This window comes from Pseudorca crassidens, chromosome 20, assembly GCF_039906515.1.
Source record: "Pseudorca crassidens isolate mPseCra1 chromosome 20, mPseCra1.hap1, whole genome shotgun sequence".
Classification (NCBI taxonomy): domain Eukaryota; kingdom Metazoa; phylum Chordata; class Mammalia; order Artiodactyla; family Delphinidae; genus Pseudorca; species Pseudorca crassidens.
In genome coordinates this window covers 55,642,557-55,660,144 of record NC_090315.1, presented here as the reverse complement: position 1 = coordinate 55,660,144, position 17,588 = coordinate 55,642,557, and positions in this window count along the sequence as shown.

The following is a 17,588-nucleotide window of genomic DNA, read 5'->3' as shown; positions in this document are numbered from 1 at the left end:
ATAAGATAGGCAGCTGGAGCTTATCTTCTCCGTGATACCTGCCCAGTATTCATGGGAGCAGTCAACACTTCTTTTTAAAGTTATTGCTGTACTTTGAACGTTGCTCTGGCAGGAAAATTACTGTAAGGGGTTTATTTATCCATGTCTCCTGCTAGCTTGTATATTTCAGTGCATCTCCATTTCTAGGTGCCAAGCTCACTGCCTGGCCCTATTAGTGCTCAGTAAATGTTGGATGGATGGAGGTATTTTAAAAATTGTGAATATCAGGCATTTAATAAATGTTTTCTGAATTGCAGTCTGTTTTCAGTTTGTGTTTGTCTTCTTTCTCAACTGGGTCGTTGTTGGAGCCAAAAATGATATATATGACAGAAAGAGTTCCAATCAAATACATAGGTGTTTGATAAACACTTACTGATCAATTACTTGGAATGCTGGTCTATTCTTCAAATGTCAGAGGTTCCAAAACAAAACAAAGAGCTCAAATAACAGAATCACCCTCAGGTAGCCAGTTTTTCCAGAATGGGAGTGTTGCCTTAGTTGAAGTAACTGGAGGTGAATGGGGATTAGTCAGGCAGGCTCTTCCTGGTAGAGGTAACCTTCTCTGGTGTTTTGACAGAAGGAAGGTATGGGAGGACTTGGGCAGAGGGTTGTAGACAGACCAGGATCAATCACGGGAAAGGTAGTTGCTGGCTTGAGAGTTTCCCGTGTGCAACAGGCAGCAATTCGGCAGAAGATCTTATAAATGCTCTCCATTCCACCCCCACTGTTTGCAATATTCCCCACCAACCACCTGCCTGAATCATTCATATTCATCCTTCAAAATCCAGCTCAGTGACCTTCAGAGAACCTCCAACCAGTTTCTCAGGGCAGAGACCCCATGCTGTGCCATGGTCATGCCTTCTGTGCTGCATTTAGCTCACTGCACTGTAATTAACTGGTTTATACGCGAGCTCCTCCAGGGTAGTAGCTGTGTTGCGTTTACGTATTCCAAGAGACTTGCACAGTGCCTGGTGCTCAGTTGGTTATCCCTGAATGCGTCCCGTAATCTGTTAGAGGTGGCAAGTTGGGTGAATGAGCCCAGGAGGCAGGATATAGCACAGTAGGGGCAGGTGGGACCACAGGGAGCTGAAGAACACAGCCCCTGTGTCAGGTGGGAGGCTTGCCCTCACTTCCAGCTGATTGCTCCAGGTGATGAGGGCCCATGGGTGCCAAATCCAGCGATTTTTCAAGAGATCTGAAAACTCAGATCCACATGTCCAGTGTCCCAGTTTTTCAACATTAGCCACGAATTCCATCTGAGAAAAAAAGATACAGCATGTGTCTGCAGACAGGATCTGGCTTCCATTCATTTCCAGAGGCAATCAGAAGACCATCTTGGTTTACTGAGAAGGGAGTTAACAATGGAAAGAATGCTAGATTCTCAATAAAAATTGTTGAGTTGAACTCAAGTGCCCCAAAAAACCTCATCTTGGTTCTGTAGGGAAGGAAGAGGGCCCAAGTGTGGGAGGAAGGACTTGTGGGGCAGCTGCTACCAGAGCTACTCCTGGTTAGACCATGGACTGTTTCGCAGCCTTTCTTGACATTGCTCAAACCGAGACACCCTTGATATTGTTTATGGCCATCAGAGTGGTGTATTTAGTGTTATTGTTTCCCTACATTCCATAGATAACAGACATCAGCTGTTGTGAAATGTGTAATCTCAGAGATTCGATACAGTCCCAGCAAGTTTCAGTCTCTGGTGGCTATAACTATAGCCTCTTTAGAGGCTAAACAACCCCAGAGAAAGGATTCTTTTTTTCCTCTGAAGACTAAAAAGGATGTTTTCACAAGATACTAACAGTAGTCATTCATTCAATAAATATTTATTAAGCACCTGCTAATACGATACCTGTTGCAGAGGCACTGATGGTGAAAACAGACATAGTTACCTCCATGGTATCATTGTAGGGACTTTTTATTCTCTGTGCTTTTCTGAACATGTATCATTTTACAGTCAGGAAAAAAAACACGTTTCATTTGCAAAAAGAAAATACTTTGCTTCAAAAAATGAACCCTCAAAAGAAAGAAGAATCACCTTGGAGTTTGGGGTTTTATTTTTAAATAAATGTTAGAAAGAGGAATAAGAGTCCAGGAGAAGATAATGCAAAGAAAAAAATTAGTAGTTTGGAAGCGCTTTGGAAAATACTGCCTTCAGTGGATTCATTTTATTGAAGTGAATACTGAAGCAAGATGATGAAGGACTCAGTCAAGGTCATACCTGTGATCTAGTTGGGCAGGACAGACAGGCCCAGAGCTTCTGCCTTCCAGCCCTGTAAGCTTTTCCATTACACCAAGTTGACTCTTCATAAACATTAATTTGGTTGAGGCAGTCTCTTCTGATTCATTTTAAGGCAGTCTTCAAATATTTTATTAGGTAAATCTGTCATTTGTCCAAAGCTATATATAGCTCCTTTCTTTCCGAGAATCTGAGCTCTTCCAAATTGCTGAGTCAGAGAACATCTCAGTATTTATAACTCTTGAGAGTTGATTCTATATATTTACACAATATTCAGAGAAGTGTCTCAGAAACCAGTGAACTAATTAAGCTGTAATGAAGATAGTGTATGTTTCTGGGCAAATCCATGCTGTATTCCCAGCACCTGGCACAGGGCCTGACACACAGTAGGTACTCAATAAATATTTGCTGAATGAATAAATGTTAATAAGTAGGGAGAACTGGGATTTTTCTATCCACAAGGGATTACTTCGCTTGTTGTTTTCCACAGTACCCCCATGAACTCCAAGCTGGTCTATGCAACAGCAGGCTAACATCTCTGGTTGAAAATAAACTCCTGATTTTACCCCTTAAACCTAATCATTCCCCAAATAAAGTGGTAGCATCATTCGTTTAACCAAGGACAGAGATTTCGGGACATTCTTGCTCTTTTTTCTCATGCCCTTCATCCAATTCACTAGCAAACCCTGCAGCTTCTCCTGCAGACCGTGTCCTGAGTCCAGCCTCATCTCCTGACCCCCATCAGTACCACCTGAGTCCAGCCACCAGTCAGCTCCCCCTGGACTCCTGCAATAGCCTCCTAGGCTGTGCTCCCTGTTCCTCTTGCCCGCTTATGAGTTCTTTCTCGCTGTAAGTTAATCAGATCCAGTTGCTTCCCAAAACAAAACCCTCCAATAGCTTCCAATCAAACTTAGGGAAAAAAAGTCCAAAGTAGAAAGCCCTGAGAGATGTGGGCCTCGTACTTCCTCTGTGATGTCATTTCCTACCACTCTTCTCTCCCTCGATGTGCACTAACCAAACTGGCCTTCTTGCTGTTCCTTGGACAGGCCTCACAGATGCCCACCCCAGGGCCTTTGCACTGGCTGATTTCTAAGCCTGGAAATGTCTTTCCTCATATTTTCAGACTTTGATCTTTCCTTCTGCATACATCAGAGCTCAAATGTCAGCTCCTCAGAGAGGCCTTCACTTATCTTCCTGTATAATGAATGCTTCCCTCAACCTCCTTCATTTTTCCTCACTGCATTCAATGAGTACCTAAAATAATATATGTTTATTTGTGTATCGTGTGTCTCCTCTGATTATAAGTTTCATGAGGCCTGGCAGGAACTTCCTAGTTTATTTATCACTGTATTGCCAGCCTCTAAAACAATGCATGGAATATAACTGATACACAATAAATATAGACTTACTGAAAGAAAGAAACAGACTGAAGGAAGGGAGGAAGGGAGAAAATCTTCCTGGATCTTTTCGTCCCTTGCTGCCTAACCTGACCTTGCCAATGTGGAGAAAGATGAATTATCAAGAGTGATTCAAAGGACATGAAACTTCCAAGCCTCAGAAGGTCACGATATAACAGCTATGGGCAGAGGTCGCCCCAGTTACTTCTTTCAAACCAAGTCCTGTGCAAGAACCTTTATTTCCTCCTTCGAGCCACACCATTTTCCACTTTGTACTCTTTAAATTTAGTATGTTGTTGATATGCCCAAAAGCATGCAAAAGATACTCAATTTCTGTCCTCCCTCTAGAATTCTAGCCAATACGCTGCTGATTTATTCTGCAGCATTTATATCATGTAAGTCATTTGCCTGCTCCTTAGACCTGTTTTAACGTGAAGTCATTTGAATTCCTTTAAGTCATTGGATTTCCTCATTACCTCCCCACGGGGTCTCTTTCTCCTATTCTTGGAGGCTCCGGGTTAATTACTCCGCTTCTTCAGTTTCTCCCTCTGTAAAACTAGCATAATCGTAGTAACTTCCCAGAGCGGTTGTGAGGATTAAATGAGATGATACTAGTGAAGCACTGACAAGAAGGTCTGGCACATAACAGGTGCTCAGCAAGTGCTAAGTGTTCTTATGTTTATGATCGCTGTCATCACCACAGTCGTCCTCCTGGTTTTTAATGGCATTTTTCCCAGCTCACGAATTATTAGCTTCTGGTTGACTTTCAAGTCAAAAATCTAGTCTCTTCACCTCTACAGTCCGGGCTCCGCCAGCTACCTCCTCTCGGGTCTGGCTTGACAACTTCACGTCTCACTTCTCCCTGATGTAAATGCTGGACTGTAGTGAACGTTAATCTATTTTCTGACTCCATGTGCCATTTCCCCTTCCTATTCCAGCTCTTTAAACATCGCTATTCTACTGCTTTTTATTTCATGCTCCATGTATTTAATTTGATTTTTTAACATTTAAATTCATTCTTATATTTTCAGAAATATGTTAGACATCTTTGCCTAGCAAGGTTTGAAACTAATTAACACTTTGATATATTTATTATCTTGGAAAAACATCTTGATTGAGGTATAACATAAAGTGTACGGCTCAGTGAATTGTTCCATGTGGATACACCTGTGAACTCACCATCCGGGTCAAGATAAAGAACATTCCCAGTAACCCAGAAGGTTCCCTCAGTGTTTCCAGTTAGTACCTCCCACAGGAAACCACTGTTCTGACTTCTATCACTATTGATTGGTTTTTCCTGTTCTTGAACCTTTGCATTTGGCATATTTCACTCCATACAGTGTCTTTGAAATTCTTCCATTTGTTACTTTGAAATTCTTCCATTTGTTACTTGTAGCAATAGTTGGTTCTTTATTACTGTGACTCTACCACTGCGTGAATATACCACCATTTATGTATCTGTTTCCCTGTTGGCAGATACTTGGACTGTTTCCAGTTTGGGGCTATTACAATAAAGCTGTTACGAACATTCTCAAACAAGTCTTTGTTTGGGTGGACACATGCGCTTTTTTCCCTTGTGGATGTGCCCGAGTTCAGTTGCCGGGTCACAGAAAAGGCATATGTTCAGCTTCAGCAGACGCTGCCAGTTTTCCAAAGTGGCTGTACCAAACTACACTCCCACCAGTCGTTTATGAGAGTTCCAGTTGCTCCACATCCCTCAATAATCGGTGGTGTCTTTGTTTTAATTACACCCATTCTGGTGAGTGTGTAGTGGTATCTTGTTGTTTTAATTTGTATTTCCATAACGAATAACAATGTTGAGCACCTTTTTATATGCTTTTTGATCACTTGTATCTTTTTTTAAGTGCTTGTTTAACCTTTGTTTCATTTTTAAAAATTGGGTTTTCAAATCGATTTTTTTAGGAGTTCTTTTATTATGTATATGGAACACAAATTTCTTCTCCCAACGTGTGGCTTCTGGAGGATCTTACAGAAAACCCCAAACGCACTTTTTGGCCAACCCAATACTTTCCCCGTAGAACATCGGCGTAGATTACATTCCCTGCGTGCCATGATCCTGTCTTTCTCATCCTTCACTGGTCCCCCAAGTCCCTGTGCCTGACTCATGAGGTGTCCCACCATCTGGCCCACTCCTCCCTCCCCACCCTCACCTTCTAGACCCACACCGCCCTCCATCCCAGACCCTGTGCACAGACCCAGCTCTTCATCCTGCCACCTCTTCCCTCCTGCCTGGACTCCTTCTCCCATGACTTTGGTGCCTGAAAAACTGCTCGCCGCTCCAGCACCTCCTCTGTGAAGCCTCTCCTGGCTTCTTTCTGTCTCTTCGTGCCTTGAAATCTGCCTCTGGAACCAGACTGCTGGGTTCAAACCCTCCTTCTGTCCCTTTCCAGCTCTGTGGCCCTGAGGTTTAAATGGCCTAAACCTCAGATTCCTCACTGGGAAAAATTGTGGTTCCTGCTATATATGGTTTTGTGCAAATAAATGAGATGATCCAGGTACAACTGTTTAGCACAGTGTCTGGCACATAGTAAGTACTCTGTAAATGATTTTTTTAAAAATGTCAAGGGGTGTCCCTGGTGGTGCAGTGGTTGAGAGTCCGCCTGCCGATGCAGGGGACGTGGGTTCGTGCCCTGGTCTGGGAAGATCCCACATGCCGCGGAATGGCTGGGCCCGTGAGCCATGGCCGCTGAGCCTGCGCGTCTAGAGCCTGTGCTCCGCACAGAGGCCACAGCGCTGAGAGGCCCACGTACCGCAAAAAAAAAAAAGTCAAAAATAGTCATACCCATCACACTAATGCCATTTATCTGTTAACATATTGGTCTTTTCACTAGACTGGGTGTTTCTTGAAATCAGAAGTCATTACCTTAACTTTTGGAGTTTGTGGAGTTCTTAGTGCAGTTTGCTGTGCAGGGAGCTTTACGTCCATTACCCCAACAGATGTTTACAACAACCTGCAAGGTAAGTATTAGGATCTCCATGCCATGGGTTACAAAACTGAGGCTCCAGCCCACATCCCTCAGCTGATTCATAGAGGAGCCAGGATTTTGACTCCCTGATTCACTGCAAAGTTTTTAAGCCATTCATTGGACATTCTTGCCTCTCCATGTGTCCCCAGCACCTACACAATGAGCTTGGTAAATATCTGATGAGTAGAATTGAGTCTAATAAACCCCAACGTACCCAAGCTTGTCAGAAAAGAACATGGGTTTATCTGTGCTGCTGAAGTTTTGAAGCTGACCCTCAAAGGCCAAGCAATTAGAGACTGAGATCCTTCTGGCAAAACAGACAGCACTAGAGCAGGTGCCTGCTTTCAACTTTTCCCTCTCAGGAAACAGTGGTTTCAACATCAGTAAGTTGAAGGTGTGCTCTTTAATTGACACAATGCTACTTTTCCAGAGGAACAGGTTGTCGCTTTTCACAAAATTTGTCCTATTTAATGAAACGTTGTTTGCTATCTTAGTTACCTACCATCTCACCTATTGCTATATTACAGTCCCAAGCTTTTAAAATGCTGTACCAAGAGTCTTGGGAAGATCCTTTTCAGGCAGATTCTGGAAGCTTGGCCTCTCCAGCTCAATTGTAAATACCTTGAGAGCAGGAATCACCTCATATCCGTCTTTATCTCCCATGGCACCTGACTCAGTTAGGCAGGAATTCAATAAGTATTTGCCAAATCCGTTACTGCCTGCTTATTTCATGCTGGGGACTGGGCTAAGCCTTGGGAAGGAGAAAGGAGGAATCACATTCAGATCTTACCCTCCAGGAGCTTCTAGGCCAACCCAGGAGATAAGAGTCAAATGTAAACAAAAAGCATCTGATATGGAAAACGGTGTTTGTAATGGGGATTATAGCAGAGAGCTACACTGGGGTACCGCCCTCCCCCCACCCCAACACACACCCAAAGCACCATTTGTACCTAAAGATTGCTGGGAAGTTCTTTGCTATTAAAATAAGCATGGACATACTGTGGAGTACACTCTAACATGTATATGCACTTTAAGGTAAAATGCAGATTTCAAGGTGCTGTATTTGGTAGACCTGTGCCCCCACCTTTCTTTAGCTCCCCTCTCCTCTGCCTCTAGGAATGTTTTGGTGGGTGTGATGCTGAACACTGCTATTGGCATCAGACAAAACCGGGTTTTCATTCAGGCTCTGCTCCATCACTTTCTAGCTGTGTGATTTTGAGCAAATGGTCTGAGCTCTCTGAACCTCAGAGTATTCATGATTTTTATGAGGGTTAGTGTTTCATGTAAAGCTTTTGTCACATACACAGTAGCTTTTATGCCTGTTGTGAGAAAACAAGTGTGGGACGGATGGATGGATGGATGGAGCAGGGAACAGGCCAGCCTTGCCACAGCAAAAAAGGCACATTCCCTCTGACATGAACACTTTGCAATTCTATAGCATTTTATACACTTGAAGCATTTTCATAATCACACAAAAATCAAAGAAAGTAGAGCCATCCCAATTCTACCTATGAGAAAAACTGAAGCCTCAAGAAATGCCCAGAGGGACTTCCCTGATGGCGCAGTGGTTAAGAATCTGCCTGCCAGTGTAGGGTTCAATCCCTGGTCTGGGAAGATCCCACCTGCCACGGAGCAACTAAGCCCGTGCAACACAACTACTGAGCCTGCGCTCTGGAGCCCACGTGCCACAACTACCGAAGCCTGCGTGCCTAGAGCCTGTGCTCCCCAACAAGAGAAGCCACTGCAATGAGAAGCCCACGCACTGCAACGAAGAGTAGCCCCTGCTCACTGCAACTAGAGAAAGCCCATGCGCAGCAACGAAGACCCAATGCAGCCAAAAATAAAGAGTCTTGCAAAGACTGAGATCGGTCATCTTGAGATTTGAGCCACTGCCTGGTTCAGCATCTTTAACACAACAGCTTGGGGACTTGTTAGGCGATAGAGGATGGGGAGAAGGGAGTCTGCCTTTCAAACTGCTGCCTTTCCTTTCTGAGCTGTGTACGGCCTGTTAATTTGACCTACATGTTGTGAGACACAGAGTCACAGAATCCTCACGGCTGGGGTAGTGCAAAAGTCCTTCACTTTCCCTGTTGAGAAGCTGATACAAGCGATGGACTCTTCTCTCCTTAAGAACATACAGACACACAAAAACTCACATACAGTTTCAGGAAGCCCCGGGTGCCCTGAAGCCCCTCCACCATGCCCCCTAAGGCACTCAAGCCCCCTCTACAGAGACCATCCTGAGCCTGACCAACTGCAGAAACCACAAGCTCATTTCCTCCAGCAGACCGGTAGAAACAGTATAACCCAACATAACAAAGCCCTGCAACTTCAGCCAGGGACAACTCCCCCACCCAGCTCTGCAATCATCCGAATTCTAAGTCTATCCTTCAATAAATGTCCAAAGTCAAACCATCCATTTCCCTCCCAGACTTTCACAAGTCTTGGTGGAGATAATTGAGGTTATCTGTGTTTTAGAAATAAAAATTGCCAGTGTGTTAATAGAACGGGGAGACCCGTGAACAGGATTAATACAGAGTTTACCTAGAGTCGATTGGCTTCACCACAGGCAATGCCTTCATTGTCATGAAAGCCAAGATTGAGCACAAAAGATAAAGAACCGGGTCGGCAGCCGAGGGAAATTTGGTGAGGTATTCAGTTCATGTGTTCGTTCAGCACTCATGTATCGAGCACTTACTACGTGCCAGGCACTGTTCTAGACCCCCAGGATACATCTGAGACTAAAACAGAAAAATCCTCACCCTGAATGTAATCTTTGAGCTTACATTCTAGTGGGGGAGATGGACAAATGCCAATAAACATAATAAATAAGTCAATTTTATAGTATGCTAGAAGGCAAAAAGTTCTAGGGGGGGAAAAGGAATTAAGCTGGATAAAGGGATCAGGAGTGTGTGTTCAATGGAGGAAGCACGTTGCAGGGTTCAACTAGGGTCAGGAAACCTGCATTGAAATAACATTTGAGCAAGACTTGAAGGCGAGGAGACCACATACACATCTTGACCAAGATGATGCCAACGACAATACTCAATGGCTAACATTCACCTATTCACTCAACCAATATATACTGAGTGCATTAAGAGCTAGGTGCTTGTGGTCGGCTGAATAATGGTCCCCAAAGATATCCAGGTCCTAACCCCTGGAACCCCTGGAACCTGTGTATGTCACCTATATGGCAAAAGGGACTTTGCAGATGTCACAAAGTTAAGGATTTTGAAATAGGGAGATTATCCTGGATCATCCAGTGGGCCCTAAATGTAATCATGGGGGTCCTTATTGCAAGAGGGAGATTTGACTTCATAGAAGGAAAAAAAGTGATGTAACAAACGTATGGATACCAAGGGGGGGAAGTGGCGGGGAGGGGGGCGTGTGTGATGAATTGGGAGATTGGGATTGACATATATACACTAATATATATAAAATGGATAACTAATAAGAACCTGCTGTATAAAAAAATAAATAAAATTCTAAAATTCAAAAAAAAAAAGTGATGTGACGATGAAAGCAGGGGAGAAAACGTGAAGTGAGGCGGGACCATAAGCAAAGGAATGAGGGAGCTGGAAAAGGCAAGGAAACCAACTCTCGCCTGGAGACTCCAGAAGGAAGCTGCCCTTCTGACACCTTGATCTTATTCCCATAAGACTCACTGTAGACTTCTGACCCCAGAACTGTAAGAATAAATCTGTGTTGTTTTATGCCACCAGTTTTTGGTAATTTGTTACAGCAGCCATAGGAACCCAATACAGCGCTATTTTAGACAGGGATATAGCGAGAAAAAAACTGATGGAAATCCCTGCCATGCGGATGTCCCGCCCTTGACCACTCATTCTGCGCCTGGCACTGGCCTGTGCCTTTGATACACAGCATCCTTTTAGTGATCACATCCGTCCTAGGGGACGGCTGCTATTTGAACTGAGACCGTGTAACTCGGAGACCCTGTTCTCTGACCATTGGAGAGTCTTCTGGTCACGCCCCATCAGACTATGGCTATTTTGGGTGTGCCAGTGATCTGCTTATGTCATCTCTGATGCCACTGGTCACTCTGGGTGCCTGGGACACTGTCCCCATCCTCTCTCACCACACCAGGAGGAAGGCCCTTCCGAAAGAGAGAAGGAACAGCCTTCGCTTGGGGGTTTACGAGTAGCATCCTCTGCATGAACTGCCCCCATAATTTTCTCTAACTCAGATGGTTAGAGGCAACTAAGAGGCAGACACTTCTTCTAAGGGCTACCAGAACATTATTTAATCCCCACTGTAGCCCTGCGAGGTGGGTTCTAATGTTATCCCCATTTCACAGGTCAGGAACCAGAGGCACAGAGAGTTTAAATAACTTATCAAAGGTCTTATGACTAGTGAGGGTTGGGAGCCAAGATTCAACCTCTTAACTGTTTTTAAGGCCCATAAATAAAATAGCTAAAATTTATTGAAAACTGCTATGCGTCAGGCAATCTTCATTTAAATTTCATGACTCTCTGAATGAGAGACATGTACTATCTCTATTTTACGGACGATGAAACTGAGGCATCATGAGGTTTCGAGAGGATCAAAACCCAGGCAGTGAGCCTGGAGTCCCTGTGCCTTTAATTAACTACCCACTTTGTCCCAGGCACTAAACGAAGCCCTGAGGGTGAAGAAGTGAATAAGATTAAGACAGTAAAAGTAGTGGTTAAGAGGTTAGACTTGTGGTCTCAGGAGCCACCTGTGTGATCTTGGGAAAGTTACTTAACTGTTCTGAGACTCAGTTTTCTCATCCCTAAAATGAGAATGGTACCAGGACCGACCTCAGGGCTGTTGCGAGGATTACACGAGAACCAGCACTTACAGTGAGGTGTCAACACACATCAGCTGATGTTATCCTGTTGTTACTATTATAATAAGCTCTGTTCCTGCCCTTAACCACAGAAGATGCACAAACAATGTAGACATCACTGTTCTTTCCACATTGATTCTGATGATAATTTAAGGAACCCTGAACTAGGCTAAGACCTCCTGCCTGCCCAACCCAAAGGGCAGACTGAAGACAAAATCAGGGAACCCATGCCTTTCACTGGTCCCAACCTCCTGGAATGGATTAGCATCTCTAGGAACACCAGTCACCCTCGGCCCTCCTGGAACACAGTAGATGTACTTAAGGAAAGAAAAAACCTGGAAAATCCTACCAGGGGATGTGACTCTGAATTGAACATGCATACACTGGACTTACCTGGAACTTCGCCAGGACCCAGCGATGAAGATGGAGGAAGATACTAAATCTCCACTGACTGAGGCTCCGTCTTGGTTTCCTTGTCTCTGAACCAAGGCCTTGCTGGAACCAGCAGAGAGCTGCCCTACAGTTTCTTTTCACTGGTTGAAGGAACAATCTTCAAAGGAATGGTGGAGGAAAAGGAGATACATTTTGTTTCCTGTGTGGAAGGAAGATTTATCAACCCTACCTGGTGACTTTTATGTTGGGACAATTGGATATCCATATGCAAAAAAATGAAGCAGGACCCCTACCTCACACTGTACACAAAAATTAACTCAAAATGGATCATAGACCTAAATGTAAGAGCTAAAACTATAACATTCATAGGAGTACATCTTTGGGACCATAGATTAAGTTATGGTTTCTTAGATATGACACCAAAAGCAGAAGAGATAAAAGAAAAATTAGATTAAATTGGACTTCATCAAAATTTTAAACCTTTTGTATTTCAAAAGCACCATCAAGGCTTCCCTGGTGGTGCAGTGGTTGAGAGTCTGCCTGCCGATGCAGGGGACACGGGTTCGTGCCCTGGTCCGGGCATGCCGCAGAGCGGCTGGGACCGTGAGCCATGGCCGATGAGCCTGCGCATCCGGAGCCTGTGCTCTGCAGCGGGAGAGGCCACAGCGGTGAGACGCCTGCGTACCACGCACACACAAAAAAAAGCACCATCAAGAAAGTGAAAAGACTACCCACAGAATGGGAGAAAATATTGCAGAGCATACATGAGTAGATACTTCCCCAAAGAAGATATACAAATAGCCAATAAGCACATGAAAATATGTTCAGCATCATTAGTTATTAGGAAAATACCAGTGAAAACTATAATGAGACACCACTTCATTTTATCTAGGATGACTGAAATAAAAACAGCCGACAATAACAAATTAGGGAGGATGTGGACATATTGAAACTCTTAAATGCTGCTGGTGAAACTGTAAAATGGTGCAGCCACTTTGGAAAACAGTTTGGCAGCTCCTCAAAATGTTAAACATATTGATACCATGACCCAGCAATTTCACTCATGGGAATATATTCAAGAGAAATGAAGGCATACGTCCACATTAAACACTTGAACATGCGTGTTACTCATGACAGCTCAAAAGAAGAAACAACCCAGATGTCTCTCAACTGATGAGTGGATAAACAAAATGTGGTATGTTCATGCAATGGAATATTATTTAGCCACAAAAGGAAAGAAGTACTGATTCATACAACAACATAGATGAACCTTGAAAATATTAGGCTAAGTGAAAGAAGCCAATCACAAAAAACCCTACATATTGCATGATTCAATTTATATGAAATGTCCAGCCTAGGCAAAGTCATAGAGATAGAAAGTAGATTTATGTTTGCCTAGAACTGGGGGGAGGGGATGCACAATGAGGGGGGACTGCTCATGGGTACAGGGTTTCTTTTGGGGATGATGAAGATGTTCTAAAAATAGACAGTGGTGATAGTTACACAATAGTCAATATACTAAAAATCACCGAATTGAATACTCTAAAAGAGTGAATTTTATGGTATAGGAATTAGATCTCAAAAAAGCTATTATTTAAAAAAATTACTGGGAATTCCCTGGCGGCCCAGTGGTTAGGACTCCATGCTCTCATTGCCGAGGGCCTGGGTTTGATCCCTGGTTGGGGAACTAAGACCCCACAAGCCACGTGACGTGGCCAAAACAAAAAAAATTACTGTCGGTCCTTGAAGAAACTATTGGAGACTTCTCTTTAGTTAATGCCAATTCCACTTCTTACCTGAGTACAGATAAACTGGGGGGTTCTGGCTGAAACTTGTCTTTTCTGCCATCTTCTACGCCACAATTCTACGCCCACAGTTCTTGGTAAACTTCTACCTTTAGTTTACCAAGCTCTCTCCTGATTCCATGCCCCTTTCTTTATCTGCATTGCCCATTTCACCTGGTTGCCTGCTACCATGCTTCACATATCAGCCATCCCTGGCTCCTGAGACAGTATTGGGGGTCCCCGGGGGTTCCCTTTTTACTGCCAGTCCATTGAATTGTGTTGGTTTGTTCCTTGGTGCTGTCCTTCACTATGCTATACGCTCCCTGAGGACAGTGGAGGTACTCGTTCTGTTGACCCTTACATACCAACATAATCTTGGTCATCACTGAATGAATGAGTGAGTGAGTGAATATATGCTTGAAAAGAACAAGTATCTGAATGGAGTGGAAAGATACAGAGGATAAGAAGGAATAGAGGAAAGGAAGAAGGGAGAATTTGGATTAAACTTACATTCTCATGTACCTACTTTTTTTCCCTATTGCCTGAGAAATGTGGATTTCTCAGCCCTATAGCCACATTGACCATTTGAGCCTCTCAGATTCTAGAATGGCTTCTCAGTTTCCTATGAATCAAACCAAAACCTTTGGCCTTTCAAAGAACACCCGAACCTTGTTTTTCCACTCTTTGGCTCAGAAATCCAAAGTTGGGAATCTAGCTAAAGAAAATAACAATAACAAGCACCTGAATACAGAGAGGGATGCGGTGTGGACCCTAAAAATAGACACACATTGTATATAATACAATCTGGCATTGTTTATAATAGTCAAAACCTAAATGTCCACCAGCAGGCGGGTGTACATCCTGCCATGTCCCAAAGATGGAATAATATGCACCCATTAGAAGAATTTCATGATCTGGGAAAATCATTGTATTGTATAGTAAGTGAAAAAAGCAGGTTATAAACTGGTAGGTTACAAACCTATCACCAATATGTAAACTGTGCATAGAAAAAATTTTTAAATTTGGGAAAAACCACACCAGAATGATTTCAGGGGTTTTCTTTCGGTAGTGGGACCCTGGGTGCCTTTCTCGTTTCTTTTTTTAACATAACGAGGTGCTCTACTGTGAACATATATGACTTTTATAATCAGAGAAAACAACACCCCCTAATTCTCTCACTCTTTCCACTGCTCTTTCATGGGAAATTCACTCAACACCTGCTTCGTTCAGTCAACCCACATCCGCCTTCAAATCCTCATCCCAAGCTTCACCCTCAGAATCTGGGCAGGCGCTCCCTCCAGGAGGCCTCTCCTGGTCGCCAGGAGGAAGGAAGGCTGGCTCATCCCCACCTGTCCCAACACAGGGCTCCCACATCTCTCCCTGCTCACCTTGTCCAAGAAAACTCCAGCCTCTCTGCTGATGCTTGACCTCGAGAGACTGCTTCCTGCTGCAGCCCAGCAGCCAGGGCAGTGGCCCTGCGTCTGCACCTGGTCGCTGAGTCCAGACTCCTGGAAGGAAGCTGAAGAGCAGAGGCCATTGGTCTCACTGTCGTTGGATGATGAGGAAGGCGGTGATGACTTTTCTGTCTGCATGTCCTGATTTGCCATGGGAAAGACTTCCCCCGGCCATTTAAAAACCATCCAAACTGTCTTTAAACAGCTGAAGAAGTGATCAAAGGTGTTTTCACTTAATCTGGACAAGCAACCTTCTCAATAGAGTCAGCCCACTGCTCGGTAGCTTTGGGAGGAAACGAGTACAAACCAGTAATGCGGATGGAGCTTGAATGCACTTGGATTTTTTGTGAGTTGATTTGTCCACGTATACATCCAGCTTATTCCTGAGATGGAATCAAATTAGAGAAACCCTTGAGGGAAAAATTAGTGGGTCAAACATCTGAGGGCTTACCACATACCTGACACATCTTAGAGCGCTTGTGAAAAGCTGTGGCTTTATCAAAGGAATAAACAAATCCAGGGTGTTTTTCCTGCAGAACTTCCTGGACATGCACTACACCCACATGAAGCATAACAAGGAAGGCTCTGAGGATAAGACGGATGGTCTCGGCTTCAAGAAAGGCGCATGCGTCTTAGCTCCTGTGGCCTTTTGAGCTAATTACCCTGGCCTGTGTCTGAAATACGACAGAATTCAGGATCAAGGCAAATTGGACATCCCGGCATTGATCTTTGGTGTGTCTGAAACCAAGAAGAAAAGATGTGGTGTGCCAGGCTTCCTCATTGGTCTGGTATTTTACCTGTCTTCCTAAACAAGGAAAACAAACCACGGAATACTTTTCTTCCCCGCAGAACTGCGTCCTTTTTCATGACTAGGTCTGGGTATTGTTTGGCAATGGGAATTCAGTAGAATAGCGGTGGGGAAGCATTTTTTAAATACCACCCTCTTCTCAAACGTTTAAAGTAAAATAATGAATAGGTGAGTGACTGTCCCATTTGTCAACTCTTTTCCATTCTTGCCACCCAAATGCAGGCCTCCATCACATGTTTCTTAGGCCACCATGGTTGACATTTCTTTCCAATCCATCTTATCAAGGCTGGAAGTACTGAGGTCTCCAGAGGAGAAGAGTAGATGTTCTTCATTCTGCCATCCACGGAGTTTGGGTTTTTGTTTAATGGGATCTATGAGCTGAGCATGAAATGGAAATGCTGGGATGGTAGAGGAGTTTTTGAGGAACCAACAGGGGAAGAAAGAGAGGAGAGATGAGGGACAGCTGGGAGAGGAACCCTTGTTGGGAATTTGGGGATGGTGTTCCATGTGAACTGTCTTCCTTGTCTTCCCAGGAGATCCTCAGTAAAATATCCTGTTATTTTTTTCTTTTTTTAAATATCCATCCCTTTTTGGTACATTATGGAGTTGGATTTCTTTGTTGGCGGAATTCATTCGTTCAACAAATAGTTAATTTGTTGGTAGAGCCTGCATCTACCAGGCAGTGTTCTAGAGGATAAAGTAGTGAATAAAACCTACCCAACACAGGACAACTTGGATGAAAACAAACAACTTGGATAGCACTTCCCTGGTGGTCCAGTGGTTAAGAATCTGCCTTCCAATGCAGGGGATGGGGGTTCGATCCCTGGTCGGGGAGCTAAGACCCCACATGCCACGGGGCAACTAAGATCACGTGCTCTGGAGCCTGCGCGCCACAACTAGAGAGAAGCCCGGGAGCCGCAACTAAGACCCGACGCAGCCAAATAAATAAAAAGGAGAGCAAAACAACAACGACAACTTGGATGAATCTCCAAGGAATTCTGCTGACGGGACCCCCTTTCCTGTAGGGCTCTGACACGCCCCGCCACCCTGGTTCTCAGCATCAGGCAAGACAGGACTCAATCCTGGATTCCAGCCCCTCCATACCCTCCTGCAGTGGGGGACGCCCACACCAGTCTGCTGTCCCACTGGGTGTACAATGAGGCACCTGGCGGACTATGAACCGTCTAGCTCTGCCCCTCTGTTTTACTGCCTTAGAAGATCTTCAGAGGAAAGAAGCCATGTAAAATTAAAATAAGGTCTGAAAAGGCTTTAAAGTTTTATTATTTTATACTATGCCCTGCCTTGCATGGAATGACCACAAAGTACACGCCTTCTGGGCCACGTAGTCTACTAACAGCACAGGGTTGAGAAAGCTAGAACTCACGATGTGGTCCACGGGGAAGAAAGGAGGGAGGGAAGGGAAAGAAAGCTGGGGAGGGAGGAGCAAAGATAAATATTTCTGTGTCTCTTCTCCAGTGGGTCAGTGGCTGCCCATTCTAGGAGCAATGATTATGTGCCTTAATACAATTGATGATTCATGGTCACGGTCTTTATACTAAAGGAAAGGGGCTTTTAGAAGTACTAGAGCTAATCAGTAAATATTTGATCAACTTTCCAACAAGGTTCTAATGGCCAAAATGAAATGAAAGAAAAGATACTGAT